This window comes from Pelophylax lessonae (genome assembly GCF_965119305.1).
Source record: "Pelophylax lessonae genome assembly, chromosome: 3".
NCBI lineage: Eukaryota > Metazoa > Chordata > Amphibia > Anura > Ranidae > Pelophylax > Pelophylax lessonae.
The window spans coordinates 411059168-411072715 of NC_138770.1; the positions used below are offsets into that span (position 1 = coordinate 411059168).

A 13548-nucleotide genomic window follows, 5' to 3' on the forward strand; every position below is an offset into this window, starting at 1 on the left:
ATCGGTCGTTACCGCCGGAAAGCCGACCGCCAGCTCTAAAAAATGATAGAGGCATCACCCCAGTAAAACCACTTAAAGTCAGCCGACGTACGTCTATGTGGCTGGTCGTTAAGTGGTTAAGAGATCATCTAGTGTTCTATATGTAAATAAAAAATAAAAAAATAAAAAAAAAAAACAACAACACACACACCTGTGTATGCAAAAGAAAACAAATACTTTTGGGAGTGTGTCCTTCTACACAGGTTACAAACTTTAGAAAGGAACATCACAAAGAGCCATTTAACAATGTATTATTCATACAAGGGAACAATAAACAATGATGCAAATATAGCAGATAGCACTGGAACACTTGGCTGCCCAAGGTTGCTTGTTTTAGTTCTGATAAGAGCGCTATCTGCATGAAGTTTGCACAGGCTTCTTTCAGACCATAAACATAGTGGGAGGTTAACTGGCTCCCAGTAAAAATTAAAATGTATACCAACCTGTGCAGCTGTGTAGATTGCAAGCACCTCTGTGATGGAGAAAGGATTGCTGAATGGCAGATACAGAATTCTGTATGTTCAAAATTAGCAGGAAGCTTCATTATAGTAGAAATGATAAAACTGCTCATACACGGTTAGATTTTCATTCAGTCAAATTCATTTGTATGGAACATTCTTTCTTTACATTGAGTTTTCGTTACAAAAACCCTTAAGTGCCGGTTCACACTAGTGTGATGCCATACATCGCATGTGATTCGCACCGCATTGCTGTGCAGATCACATGCGATATCTGTGTGATGCGATTTCAGCCATACAAACTGAAATCGTATAAGCACAAAAAAGAGTGCAAGACACTTTTTTGGTTTGCACTGGAATTGGATCTCATGGGTGTTCTCATCAATGTGAGCCGACTGCCGCCCCATTTCACATTTCGCACTGTGATCTGCAAACCAATCTGGGGGTGTCATTAACTTTACATCGACACCCCCAGGGATTCACAGATCTCAGTCTGAACCGGGACTAACAGTATGATCTATGCTTTGTGGTCATACTTCTCTTGTGGGTCACAGGTGTGTACTTTCTTCTGCTCTCCTGTGACCCAGAATCAGCGGACTAAAGCCCGCTCTCGGCTGACATGACAGAGCAGCTCCCGGTTCTGGAAGGATTCCGACCAAATTGGCAGGATCCACCGAGGTGTCTGACAGCTGGCTCCAGCTATCAACAAGTGGCTGAAAGCTGAAGCCAGCCGCACCCAACACCTCGCTCCAGCCTGCCGCTCCACAGAGCACTGGAGGGGCAAAGCGGTCAGTGACAGTCACTCAGCTCTGACCGGACAGATCGTGGAGTGATCAGCTTGTCATGTGATCATTTACTTCTCAGGTTTAGAGCCAGACAGGGGACAGCTGCTGCATTGAGGGGAGTTTGGAGGTTTGCATTTTTAGCATCTCAAAATTAGTCAAGATCTGCGATTTGAATGGAATACCAGAAGTGATAAACAGGTTTCACTACAATATGCAGGATTTTTTACCAAATGAAAGCCACATTCAGTGTAAGAAATATTTCTTTATTAACCGCTTGCCGACCACCGCAAGTAAATTTACTGCGGCGGTCAGCCCCTGCCAGGCAGAGTGACGTTAATTAACGTCACTAGCCTGGGAGGGTCTGGGGAGCGAGCGCGCTCCCGCGCGGTCACGGACCCCCCCCGCGCGTGTGACTGGTGGACCCGATGTCTGCCGGTCACTCGCCGATCGTCGGGGGAGAGGGAGAAAGTCAGGCAGCTTGTGTAAACAAGCCACCTGTCATTCTCCTCGGTGTAAAAACACTGATCAGACGGATCTACTATGTAGATCCGTTGATCAGTGTCCTTACACCTCAAGCCACAGCCAATCACAGTAGAAAGCACGCCCCTAGGGACACACACAGCCCCTCCCTCCCTCCCAAATAAAGTTAACCCCTTCACTACCAGTGTATTTTTACAGTAACAGTGCATATATATAGCACTGATTACTTTCGAAATGTCACTGGTAACCCCAAAAATGTCAGTCAAGGGTCCGATCTGTCCGCCCCAATGTCGCAGTACCGCAAAAAAAAAAAAAAAAAACGCAGATCGCCGCCATTACGCGTTAAAAAAAAAAAAAAAAAAAAAAGACAAAAATCTTTCCCTTTGTTAGTAAACGCAATAACTTTTGCGCAAACCAATCAAAATACGCTTTTTGAAATTTTTTTTACCAAACATAGGATAAAACAAATTGGCTGAAAATGTTAAAAAATTTTGATTTTTAAATTTTTTTTTGGGGGAATTTCATATAAAAAAAATGTGAAAAATATTGTTGTTTTTGCAAAATTTACGCTCTTTTTTTGTTTATAGCGCAAAAAGTAAAAAGCGCACAGGTGATCAAATACCACCAAAAGAAAGCTCTGTTTGTGGGAAAAAAAGGACGTCAAATTCGTTTAGGTACATCGTTGTACGACCGCGCAATTGTCTGTTAAAGTCACGCAGTGCTGAATCGCAAAATACCCCCTGGTCGTTTAGCAGGAAAATCCTCCGGGGCTTAAGTGGTTAAAGTAGTTGTGTAAAATAAAAAAAAAAAAAAAAACAAACTTACCTTTCCTATAGGTAAGACTATAATAAGGTAAGCCTTAGGTACTGTAAATATATCTCTTTTACATGCACTGTTTAGGAGACATTTACATAGCATGCAGTTTGTTCAGAGCCCAGTGCCATAACTGGTGGCTCCCACGCACAGGCACAGCTGGAGTCCGCAGACCCAGGAGAAAGCTAGGCTAAGATGGATGCGGCCTCCAGCGGGGACAATGTGAGCTTCGTTTGCAGGTAAGTGTCACATAATACTAGCATTTACTTTGCAGGTAAAAAAAAAAAAAAATTGCAGACTTTACTTCCTCTTTAAAAGAAAAGTTTTCCCATCCAGCTCCTTTAAAATGTACTCATCACTACCGTAACATTATCTATTTAATCCCACTAGTGAGAAAGAAATTGAACATACTTTCTGAAAATGAAACATTTTTGAACAAAATTCTACGGATTTAGGACCAGCCTATCTCCTGCTGCAAGTTTTCCTGCAAAGACGCAAAAAAAAGTCATTTTGTCAGTACACATTGCTTGTGTGGTCACCTACTGTCTTGTGTAGGCACCACTGACATATTTATGTTATGGTCTCTTACATTTTATAGCCAGCCTTTCCATCCACTTCTACCCAGCTTCATTGACTGGTATCCAGTTTAGATTATGAATTTGTGTAGTGGGCTCTTGGAAAGGTAAGATAAATCTACCTGTACAGGCAGAGATGTCTCCCATGACCGGAGCGATCAAAAAGTTGCCATTCTGCTGGTGGCATCACCTCTCAACACCGTTATGCACCCGCACAGAGAATGAGGGGGAACACACAACAGCTTGTGCTCATGCCAACCCCATATGAAGGAATCATTTTATAGATCAATGATTAATCCTCAGTTTTAAAGGAAACAAAAAAGTAATATCAAAAATAGGAGGTGGTGTTCGGTTTGAAATACATTTACAGTCATTCAGGGTAAATACCCAAGCAAAGTTTATAACCAGAATATCTAAAGCTATGCATTCCCACAGATTTTTAAAATTCCTGCAAAGAACTGCATTATCTCCATGTGGAAATTGATGAAAAACAGACACTGAAAGGTCTAGCCTTTTTATGAAGGTTAAACTAAAAACTTCCTGTCTTGCAGGATTGCAGGATTTAAAAGAAGCCCATCCAGGATAAAGATATGATTTCCTTGTTCTGTTGAAACTTTAGCTGTGCTTTATTTAGCCGGCACCTCCCTTGGAAAATACCTGGTCCTTTAAGTATGTTGGATCATGGGATTTCTCCTTCTTCCCATAATGAAGTGCTTAGCACCTGAATGGGCGATCACCAGGCCAAAGCAAAGTGACACAGGGGTTAAGGCAGTGGTTCTCAACTCCTGTCCTCAGGACCCACTAACAGGCCAGGTTTGCAAGATATAACTGATACACATTGCCGGTGATATAATTTACTGCTCAGTGATTGCAGTATTCTAGTCTGCATCTCCCTGAGGTAATACCTAAAATCTGGCCTGTTAGTGGGTCCTGAGGACCGGAGTTGAGAACCACTGGGTTAAGGGAAGGTCATTAGCCGTGTAAGTTTCAACTGGGAAATTGTTCAGGGCTTTTAACTCTGAGCACTGGCAGATGCAAAGGACTAGGTTGACTCTCCTCATGCCTTCCCCATCAGTTTTATGTTCACTACATTGGCGTATTTATGTGTGTAGCACCCTCCTAGATAGGTGCTAGGTTAAAAGCATGGTTATGCTCCATCTGCTTATCAGGGGAGCCTGATCTGTTAGTTATGCCTGTTACATGTGCCCAGGTGTGAGTCACTTGGTCTGAGGGAGTGTCCCCACTGTATCCAATAGGGAAGCCTGTTGGACAGTGGAGGAAACCTGGCCAGTGGCAAAAGGGCTTTTGTGGCAGTCCCAGTGGGAAAGCACCACTGCAGTGCAACCCGGGATTGACCATAAAAGCCAGGGGCACATGTGACAGGGGGGGTCGTTGGAGGGAAGCAGAGTCCCAAGAGGCGGGTGATGGCTGTCTCTCCTCCTGCTGTCTGAGGAAGTTGGTCACAGGCAGTTGGCCTGGTGAGCCAGGTGTGGAGCTGAGCCTGAAGGATCCTGGAAAGCTGACGGTGGAGCTGCTGGCAGAGTCATCTGGATAAAACAGTGTCCGCGAGTACCAGGGGGCTTGCCAAGGGGTCCGCCCAGGAAGGGGGACCACTCCAGAGCAGTCAGAGGATAGAAGGTCAGCTCACACAGTTAGCAAAAGTAAAGGTGGTGCCAAGCATAACCCCGAAGAGTAAGTGTAAAGGAGGTACCAAGCGGTGCCCTGAAGAGTAATTCACTACACAGTTTGCTTATCAAGTACTTAACTACAGTGGCTAGGTGAAGCAGCAGCCTTGCCGCACTCAACATAGCTAGAAATCCTCAAGTTGTGCATAGTTCATCCATTTGGAGTATCCCACTCATCCCTGCTCCCATCCCAAGTTCTAAAATAAAAACAAAAACCCCATGGACTGTTTCCTGACTGAGCCAAGCACTTAAAGACTAAAAATTGATAAGTTGTTGCTATGGGTAACCCAGAGGAATCCGCTTAAAAGCAGCTCCCAAGGGAATAGTGATAATATATATATATATATATATATATATATATATTTTTTTTTTTTATATATACTCATCAAGTGTCACACAAACTTGTTACAATAACTAAATTCATTAAAATGAATTTAATCAGAAATTTACTGCCATTTTAAACATTAAAAAATGACAAGGGCAGACAAGTGAAAAACACACACACACCTCTATAGATCATTTTATGCACTTCCATTTAGGAGTTCAGTCAGCTTTTCATTGTGCTCACAAAAGGTGAGTAGTCCCTGGCTGGAAAGAACACCCATCACCAATAACAGGCATCCTTTTGCAATAGCTGACTTGGAAACTACATGAACACACTTCCTTTGTCCTGAACCTGTCAATCATACGTGGAGAGTGAGGAGGGCTGAGAGACACCATAAGTTGCTTGGCGTTACTCATAATAGCCAGCAGCTTTGAAGATTGATAGATGAAAACCCTGGAGTGTAAACATAAGGAAAAATGTAATATGTGGATTAAAGTGGTGTATTAGGGTAAACTACACCTTAAAGTTAAACTTTGAAACGCTATTATAAAAAAAAAAAAAAAACAAACACCACACACCCAGAACATCAAATTCATAGGTGGCAACTAGTGTAGTAAAGTGGTAACTGATATGGTGAGAAGTGTTCCGCCAAGATTGGCTTCACTGAAATAAAAGTCAAGCACAACCAGTATTATTTTATTTATTTATTTTTTTTTTAATTATGATTATATGCACTTAACCACTTGCCGACCGCCGCACCACTATCTACGTCGGCGGTCAGCCCCTCACAGGCAAACTAACGTAGGGCTACGTTGCTTGCTTGTGAGGGTCTAGGGAGCGAGCGCGCGCCCCCGGAGGCGCGCTCCCGCGTGGTCACGGACCCCCCCCGCGCGTGTGACCAGCGGACCCGATGTCCGCCGGCCACTCGGCGATCGGCGGGGGAGAGGGAGAATGTCAGGCAGCTTGTGTAAACAAACTGCCTGTCATTCTCCTCGCTGCAAAGACACTGATAAAACGGATCTAGTATGTAGATCCGTTGATCAGTGTCCTTACAGCTAGAGCCACAGCCAATCACAGTAGAAACCACGCCCCTAGGGACACACACAGCCCCTCCCTTCCAAATAAAGTTAACCCCTTCACTACCAGTGTATTTTTACAGTAACAGTGCATATGTATAGCACTGATTACTGTAGAAATGTCACTGGTAACCCCAAAAGTGTCAAAAATGTCAGTCAAGGGTCCGATCTGTCCGCCGCAATGTCGCAGTACCGCAAAAAAAAAAAAAAATCGCAGATCGCCGCCATTACGCGTTAAAAAAAAAAAAAAAACAACAAAAATGACAAAAATCTTTCCCTTTGTTAGTAAACGCGATAACTTTTGCGCAAACCAATCAAAATACGCTTTTTGCGATTTTTTTTACCAAACATAGGTAGCATAAAACAAATTGGCCGAAAATTTTTAAAAATTTTGATTTTTACATTTTTTTTGGGGGGAATTTCATATAAAAAATGTGAAAAATATTGCTATTTTTGCAAAATTGACGCTCTTTTTTTGTTTATAGCGCGTGATCAAAAAATCGCACAGGTGATCAAATACCACCAAAAGAAAGCTTTGTTTGTGGGAAAAAAAGGACGTCAAATTCGTTTAGGTACAGCGTCGCACGACCGCGCAATTGTGCGTTAAATTCACGCAGTGCCGAATCGCAAAATACCCCCTGGTCGGAATGGGGGTAAAATCTTCCGGGGCTTAAGTGGTTAAAATTACAGTGAAATGTAGAATATACACACACACACACACACACACACACACACACACACATACACAAATGGCCACCTTTGAATTCTCACACATCAGTTACAGTATTAATGAAAAAAGATAATCACATCTACAGTGCATTTGTCTCTATTTGAGAACAAAATACTTTTGATCAAATTTCACATTAAGTGCATCTTTCCAGCTAGTAGCTACTACCAGCACAAAATGTAAAGGTCAAACAGCAGAAAACAAAATACAATACACGCATTACCAGGTTTCAAACTAGCAAATACTAAAAGGCAGGGAAGAAGAAATAAAAAAATAAATAAAACACACTATCTACAAAACACACAGTGGGGGAAATTATTTGAACCCATCCAGATGTTGCAAGTTTGCCCACTTACAAAGAAATGAAGGGCCTATAATTTTATTCATAGGTGTATTTTTAACGATAGAGACAGAATATCAACCAAAAATCCAGAGAAAAACATGAAACAAATACTAGAAATGGAGTCGCAGTTCAGTGAGTAAAATAAGCATTTTATCCCTAAGCAAAACATGACTTTGCACTTGGTGGAGAAACCCTTGTTGGCAAGCATAGAGGTAAGACGTTTCTTGTAGTTGGCGACCACTTTTGCATACATCTCAGGAGAGATTTTGGTCCACTTTTCTTTAGAGATCTTATCTAAATCTTTAAGGCTTCTTGGCTTTTGCTTGGCAACTCAAAGTTTCAGCTCCCTCTATTAAAAAAATTCTGTAGGTTTAAGGTCCAGAGACTGGCTAGGTCACTCAATGACCTTAACGTGCTTCTTAAGCCACTCCTTTGTTACCTTGGCAGTATGTTTTGGGTCATTGCCATATTGGAAGACATCTTCAGTGTTCTAGCTGAGGAAAGAAGGTTCTCATACAAGATTTTATAAATACATGGTCCTATCCATTGGCCCCTAAATGCAGCAGACACCTTTAGCAGAGAAACAGCCCCAAAGCATAATGTTTCCACCTCCATGCTTGACTGTAGGGATAGTGTTAGTCATCAAGAGAAGGGTTCAAAATAATTTCCAAGGCATTAGATATACCATGGAACACAGTGAAGACACGTCATCCTCAAGTGGAGAAAATATGGCACAACAGTGACATCACCAAGAACTGGACATCACTTCAAAATTGATGAAAAGACAAGAAGAAAACTGGTCAGGGATGCTGGCAAGAGGCCTACAGCAACATTGAAGAAGCTGCAGGAATATCTGCAAAGTACTGCCTGTGTGGTACATGTTACAATCTCCCATATTCTTTATATGTCTTAGCTGTGGGGTAGAGTGGAAAGACGGAAGCCTTTTCTTAAGAAAAACATCCAAGCCAGGTTAAATTTTTCAAAAACACATCTGAAGTCTCCCAAAAGCATGTGGGAAAATGTGTTATGGTCTGATGAAACCAAGGTTGAACTTTTTGGCCATAATCCCAAAAGATATGTTTGGCACAAAAACAACATTGCACATCGCCAAAAGAATACCATACCTACAGTGAAGCATGACATAAGAATTGCATCCACCTAGGTAACTGTAGCATCTGTCCCCTGGTGCCTCTAACACTGAGAACCGAGTGCGATTGAACACCGCCAATCGCTCGGTTTTTACAGTTCCCTGAGCTCGCCAATCGCTCGGTTCTCACAGTTCCCTGAGCTCCTCTGCCCCCCCCCCCCCAGGTCACAGGAATGCATAACAAACTGCACTCCTGTGATCATGGATTCATCAGTGAGATTAATTTATAGTGTGCTATTTGCATTTGGAATCTGCTGCTGTCAACTCTCAATATGAGATCCAAAGAGCTATCACTATCAGTGAAACAAGCCATCATTAGGCTGGAAAAACAAAACAAACCCATCAGAGATAGCAAAAACATTAGGTGGGGCCAAATCAACTGTTTGGAATATCCTTAATAAAAAAAAAAAAAACGCACCACGGAAAACTGTGTGTATGTGTGTCAAAGTCAACAATCAAGAGAAGACTTCACCAGAGTGAATACAGAGGGTTCACCACAAGATGTAAACCATTGGTGAGCCTCAAAAACAGGAAGGCCAGATTAGAGTTTGCCAAACAACATCTAAAAAAGTCTTCACAGTTCTGGAACAACATTCTATGGACAGATGAGACCAAGATCAACTTGTACCAGAGTGATGGGAAGAGAAGAGTATGGAGAAGGAAAGGAACTTGCTCATGATCCAAAGCATACCACCTCATCAGTGAAGCATGGTGGTGGTAGTGTCATGGTATGGGCATGTATGGCTGCCAATAGAACTGGTTCTCTTGTATTTATTGATGTGACTGCTGACAAAAGCAGCAGGATGAATTCTGAAGTGTTTCAGCCAAATACTTCATAACTCATTGGACGGCGCTTCACAGTGCAGATGGACAATGACCCGAAGCATACAAGTTAAAAAGTGGGAGGCACATATACAAACTGTTGTAATTCCTACACCGTTCACCTGATTTGCATGTAAATAACCTCAAATTAAAGCTGAAAGTCTTTAGTTAAAGCATATCTTTTTTTTTCAATTTAAAATCCATTGTGGTGGTGCAGAGAGAGAAAGAGAGAGAAAGAGAGATCCTGTCTGTATGGAAGGCAGAGCAACCTTGGGAAAAAAACAGTGTCCGCGAGTACCGGGAAGCGTGCCAGGGGTCTGCCCAGGAAGGGGACCACTCCAGTGGAGAATCAGTGGACAAGGGGGCTAGCATGCACAGCAAGCGAGAAAGGGGGTGCCAAGGTAGGACCCTGAAGAGAAACTAAATCAGGATCATATTTTTTATCTTCACTTCAGTGGCAAGGTGAAGCAGCGGCCTTGCCGCACACTACAGCTAGTTGTCCTCCGATTTGTGCATAGTTCACAGTTGGAGTATCCCACTCATCCCTTATCCCGTCCCATTTCTAAATAAAAACACAAAAACCAAATCCCCTGGACTGTTCATGGTCTGAGCCAAGCGTCTAAAGTGATAAGTTTCTACAGACTGTTGCTACGGGTAATCCAGGGGAATCCAGAAAGTGCAATTCTCAGCAGTCCCCTAGGGGGGCAGTGCTATATTTTATATATACACACACATTTTTTTTTTAATAATAAAGATTAATTCAATAATTTACCTAGCTTAGTGAGTGTAGGTGTTAGTGTGGCTTGGGGTAAGAAAAAAATAAAATTAAAAACATTTTAAATTTGGTGTCCGTTTAAGCCCCCGTTCACACTAAGGCGACCTGTGAGGCAACCTGGTCGCCTCACAGGTCGCCGCAGGTCGCCTCCCATAGGGAAGCTGCGGACCCGTTCTAATAGGAGCGACACAAGTCGCTCCGACTTAGAAAAAGGGTCCGGAGCTTCTTTGGGGCAACCAGGAGGCGACCGCCATAGACTTCAATGTTATGAAGTCCGTGGCGGCCGCTCCGAGGTCTCGGCGCGCTGCTCGCACCGCGATCTCGGAGGTCGCCCCGGGAAGTAGCGTCGCGGTAGTGTGAACCGGCGCTTAGGGAAATGTTTTAGATTATATACATACACACACATATTCCTGGACCTACTAGAACAAATCACACGTAGTTTCACTGTGATCACCAGGAGAATTTCTTTTGCAGGTTTTTTAGTGCTGGTACATGGTAATGGCATAAAAATATGGGTTTTCTTTTGATGGGGGGGGGGGGGGGGGGGAGGAAACATCCCTATCGAGCATATCCATTACCATTTACCACCAAATGAAAGTCTAATCAATTGTTCCTTAAAAAAAAAAAAAAAAAAAAAAAACACACAAGTATACAATTGACTTGGATACACTAAGGGCTCTTTCACACGGGCGATCCGATCAGATCCGCCTGTCAGTTTTCTAGGCGGATCTGATCGGATCCTCCATGCAGCTCTATGGGGCAGCGGGTGTCAACGGAGACACCTCCGCTGACACCCGCTGCCATCCGTATCCGATCCTGTCCGTGAAATCTGGAAGGATGGAAACCCTATTTTTCCATCCGTTCAGTGATCGGATGAGATGAGAGCGGACAGTCGGTCCGCTCTCATCCGATCCCCCATAGAGGGCAGCGGGGGCTGAGACACCTCCCTCTCCGCACTGCAAGCGGAGATGGAGCTGTCATCCGCCGGCTCAGCGGGGATCGCGGATCGATCCCCGCTGAGCAACACGGATCCGCCTACGGAGGCGGACCGCGTGAAAGAGCCCTTAGAAGTTGTGATGAAATCTACAGCTCCACTAACACATGAGAAAGTTTGAGAATTGGGTTTGGGCGTTAAGGTTTGTTGTGATGAGTCACAGGGGTTAAGGTTTTGACTAGGGGAGAGTTTTGAGAAATGCTCTGTGAAACACACCTTCAAAATGTCAAGTTTTTTTTAAAAATGACTCACTGGTGTCCTCCTCAAGTACATAACATTATGGGATAACATGATAATAGAGCAGAAAAGAATGTATTACTTCTACATCCCAGATATTAGAAGCAGAGTGCGCCTACTCTGAAGGGGGGTTATTTTAATACATTCTCAGAAGTATACTGCTAATAGCCATGCTCCCATTTTACGCTAGTTGGATTCTGTACTTCTGTGTTCAATCTCGTCTAGACTGGTTCATGCAAAAGGAAGAAAGAAAAAAATGTTAAAAAAAAATTCAAAAGCAACCCAACAGGTTTAAAAGAAAACCCAAAGCTGTAACTGGATTGTCAATTTGGAGAACGGAGATAGAAGATAAAACCAGTAGGATTTTCTGCCATTTGTGTACCATTTGTGAGGTCCTTCTTCGCTTCCCGTAAACACAACTGGATATTTATTTTATTTTGCTTAGACAGGAGCCAATTTCCAAGCGGTAGTAAAATGTTTTTTTTTATAAAGGTTTTCTCCTGCAAAGTATTATGATAACGTGCTAGTATGCACCGCTGTCACCACTGCAGAGGCTTCCGTCATCACCTGGTCTTTTTAAGTGCACGTTAAGGAGATATTCATAATACTTCTAATAAAGCTTATCTGTAGGTAAAAATAAAACGCTTACTACCCTTTAACCTACTAGCACATCTTTGGAGTATGAGAGAAAAGGACTTCAAAGTAAGGGAAATCACCTCTGACATAGTGGTCAACAAGAACAAGTCTCCCCAATAGAAAAGGTTCCCTCTTTTCCTATTTTGGTGACAGCTTAAAATTTTCAGATTTTCCTTTGCTTTCAGCCCCAGTGACAATGGTCACCGAGACAAGACCGTGTAAATCGTCACCCATGGGAACTCACTATGTCAATAACTAGGCAAAAAAAAAAAAGTTGCCTTTAGAAACACTTAATACCCAACTACAAGCAAAAAGTAAATTTAAAGCGGATCTTCACTGCATCTGAGCACCACAAACTAAAAACACTATTTGATTCATTTTAAATATTCAAAGCAAAACTCTTCCATCCATGTCGCTTTATTTTGTTGAAAAATCATTTAGAAAAAACCCCCCCCCCCCTAGCATTTCTGGGCGTCACCATCATGAGCAAAAGCAAATGATTCATGTAGCATGTATTTCCTGGAAGACATCTGCCCTTAGGCTCAGTTCACATTAGTGCGATGGCAGACATGGCATGTGATTCGGAGCGCACTGGGAAAAATCACATGCGATGTCTGTGCGATGCGAATTCAACCATACAGATAGTATGGCTGAATTCGCATCCGATTCAGCACAAACACGCACAGGACCCTTTTTTGGGTCCGCACCAGAATCGAATCGCATTCCGATTCATCCCCGAATGTCAGTTCGCACTGCGATGTGAACTGATCTGGGGGTATCGTTAACTTTGAATTGACACCCCCAGCGATTCGCATATGGCAGTGTTTACTGCCTGTGCTGGGAATGTGCAGTAGATTTGCAGGGTTCCCGCATCGCATAAGTGTGAACCGGGACTTAAGCTCAAGCATGCATGCAGATAAGTGGTTAGCAGAGAAAACCCCTCTTCCTCTTCTAAAGACTGGGGTATATGACATTTGCCTAGGCAAGAAACCAGGAAGCAACTGAAGAAACTGAAGTTTTAAAAAGATATACTTCCAGTGTACTAATGCTAGCAGCACGGAGATTAAAGCCCCGTACACAGGTGTCGAAAATTGGCAGGGAATTTTTCGGCCAATGTCCGATTTGCCGATTTTCGGCTTGTTAGTATGATGCTTCCGACAACCAACTCCGACTTTTCGGCCGAAAAAAATCTGGTGTGCAGGCTATAAAATTTTTGTTGGCCGTCAACATAACGGCCGATTTTCTGTCAGTCAGTACAGATTTCGGCAGACAAAATTCAGATGAGCAAGACTGGGCATGCTCAGTGAAGAAAAAACACAAAGAAAGCAAATCAACACATGACATCACTTCTGAAGTAGAATTTTGTTGGGTGAGAAAATTAGTGTGCAGTCTAGGCACATTCCAACCAACAAAACACCACTCTGGACAAAAGACGGACGATCAGTCGGCCGATAATCGTTGCGTGTGTACGGGGCTTAAAGCCTCGTACACACGCAACGATTATCGGCCGACCGATCGACCGTCTTTGTCCAGTGTTGTTGTGTTGGTTGAAATGTGCTCTAGACTGCACACTAATTTTCTCGGCCAACAAAAACCAACTTCAGAAGTGATGTCATGTGATGGTTAACTTT

General features: G+C 43.0%; 1 protein-coding gene across 1 annotated transcript in view; it reads right to left on the reverse strand.

The window, feature by feature from the left end:
• Positions 1-13548, reverse strand: part of MAN1A1 (mannosidase alpha class 1A member 1) — a 357303-nt gene that overhangs the window by 330947 nt on the left and 12808 nt on the right. The window lies entirely within an intron of this gene.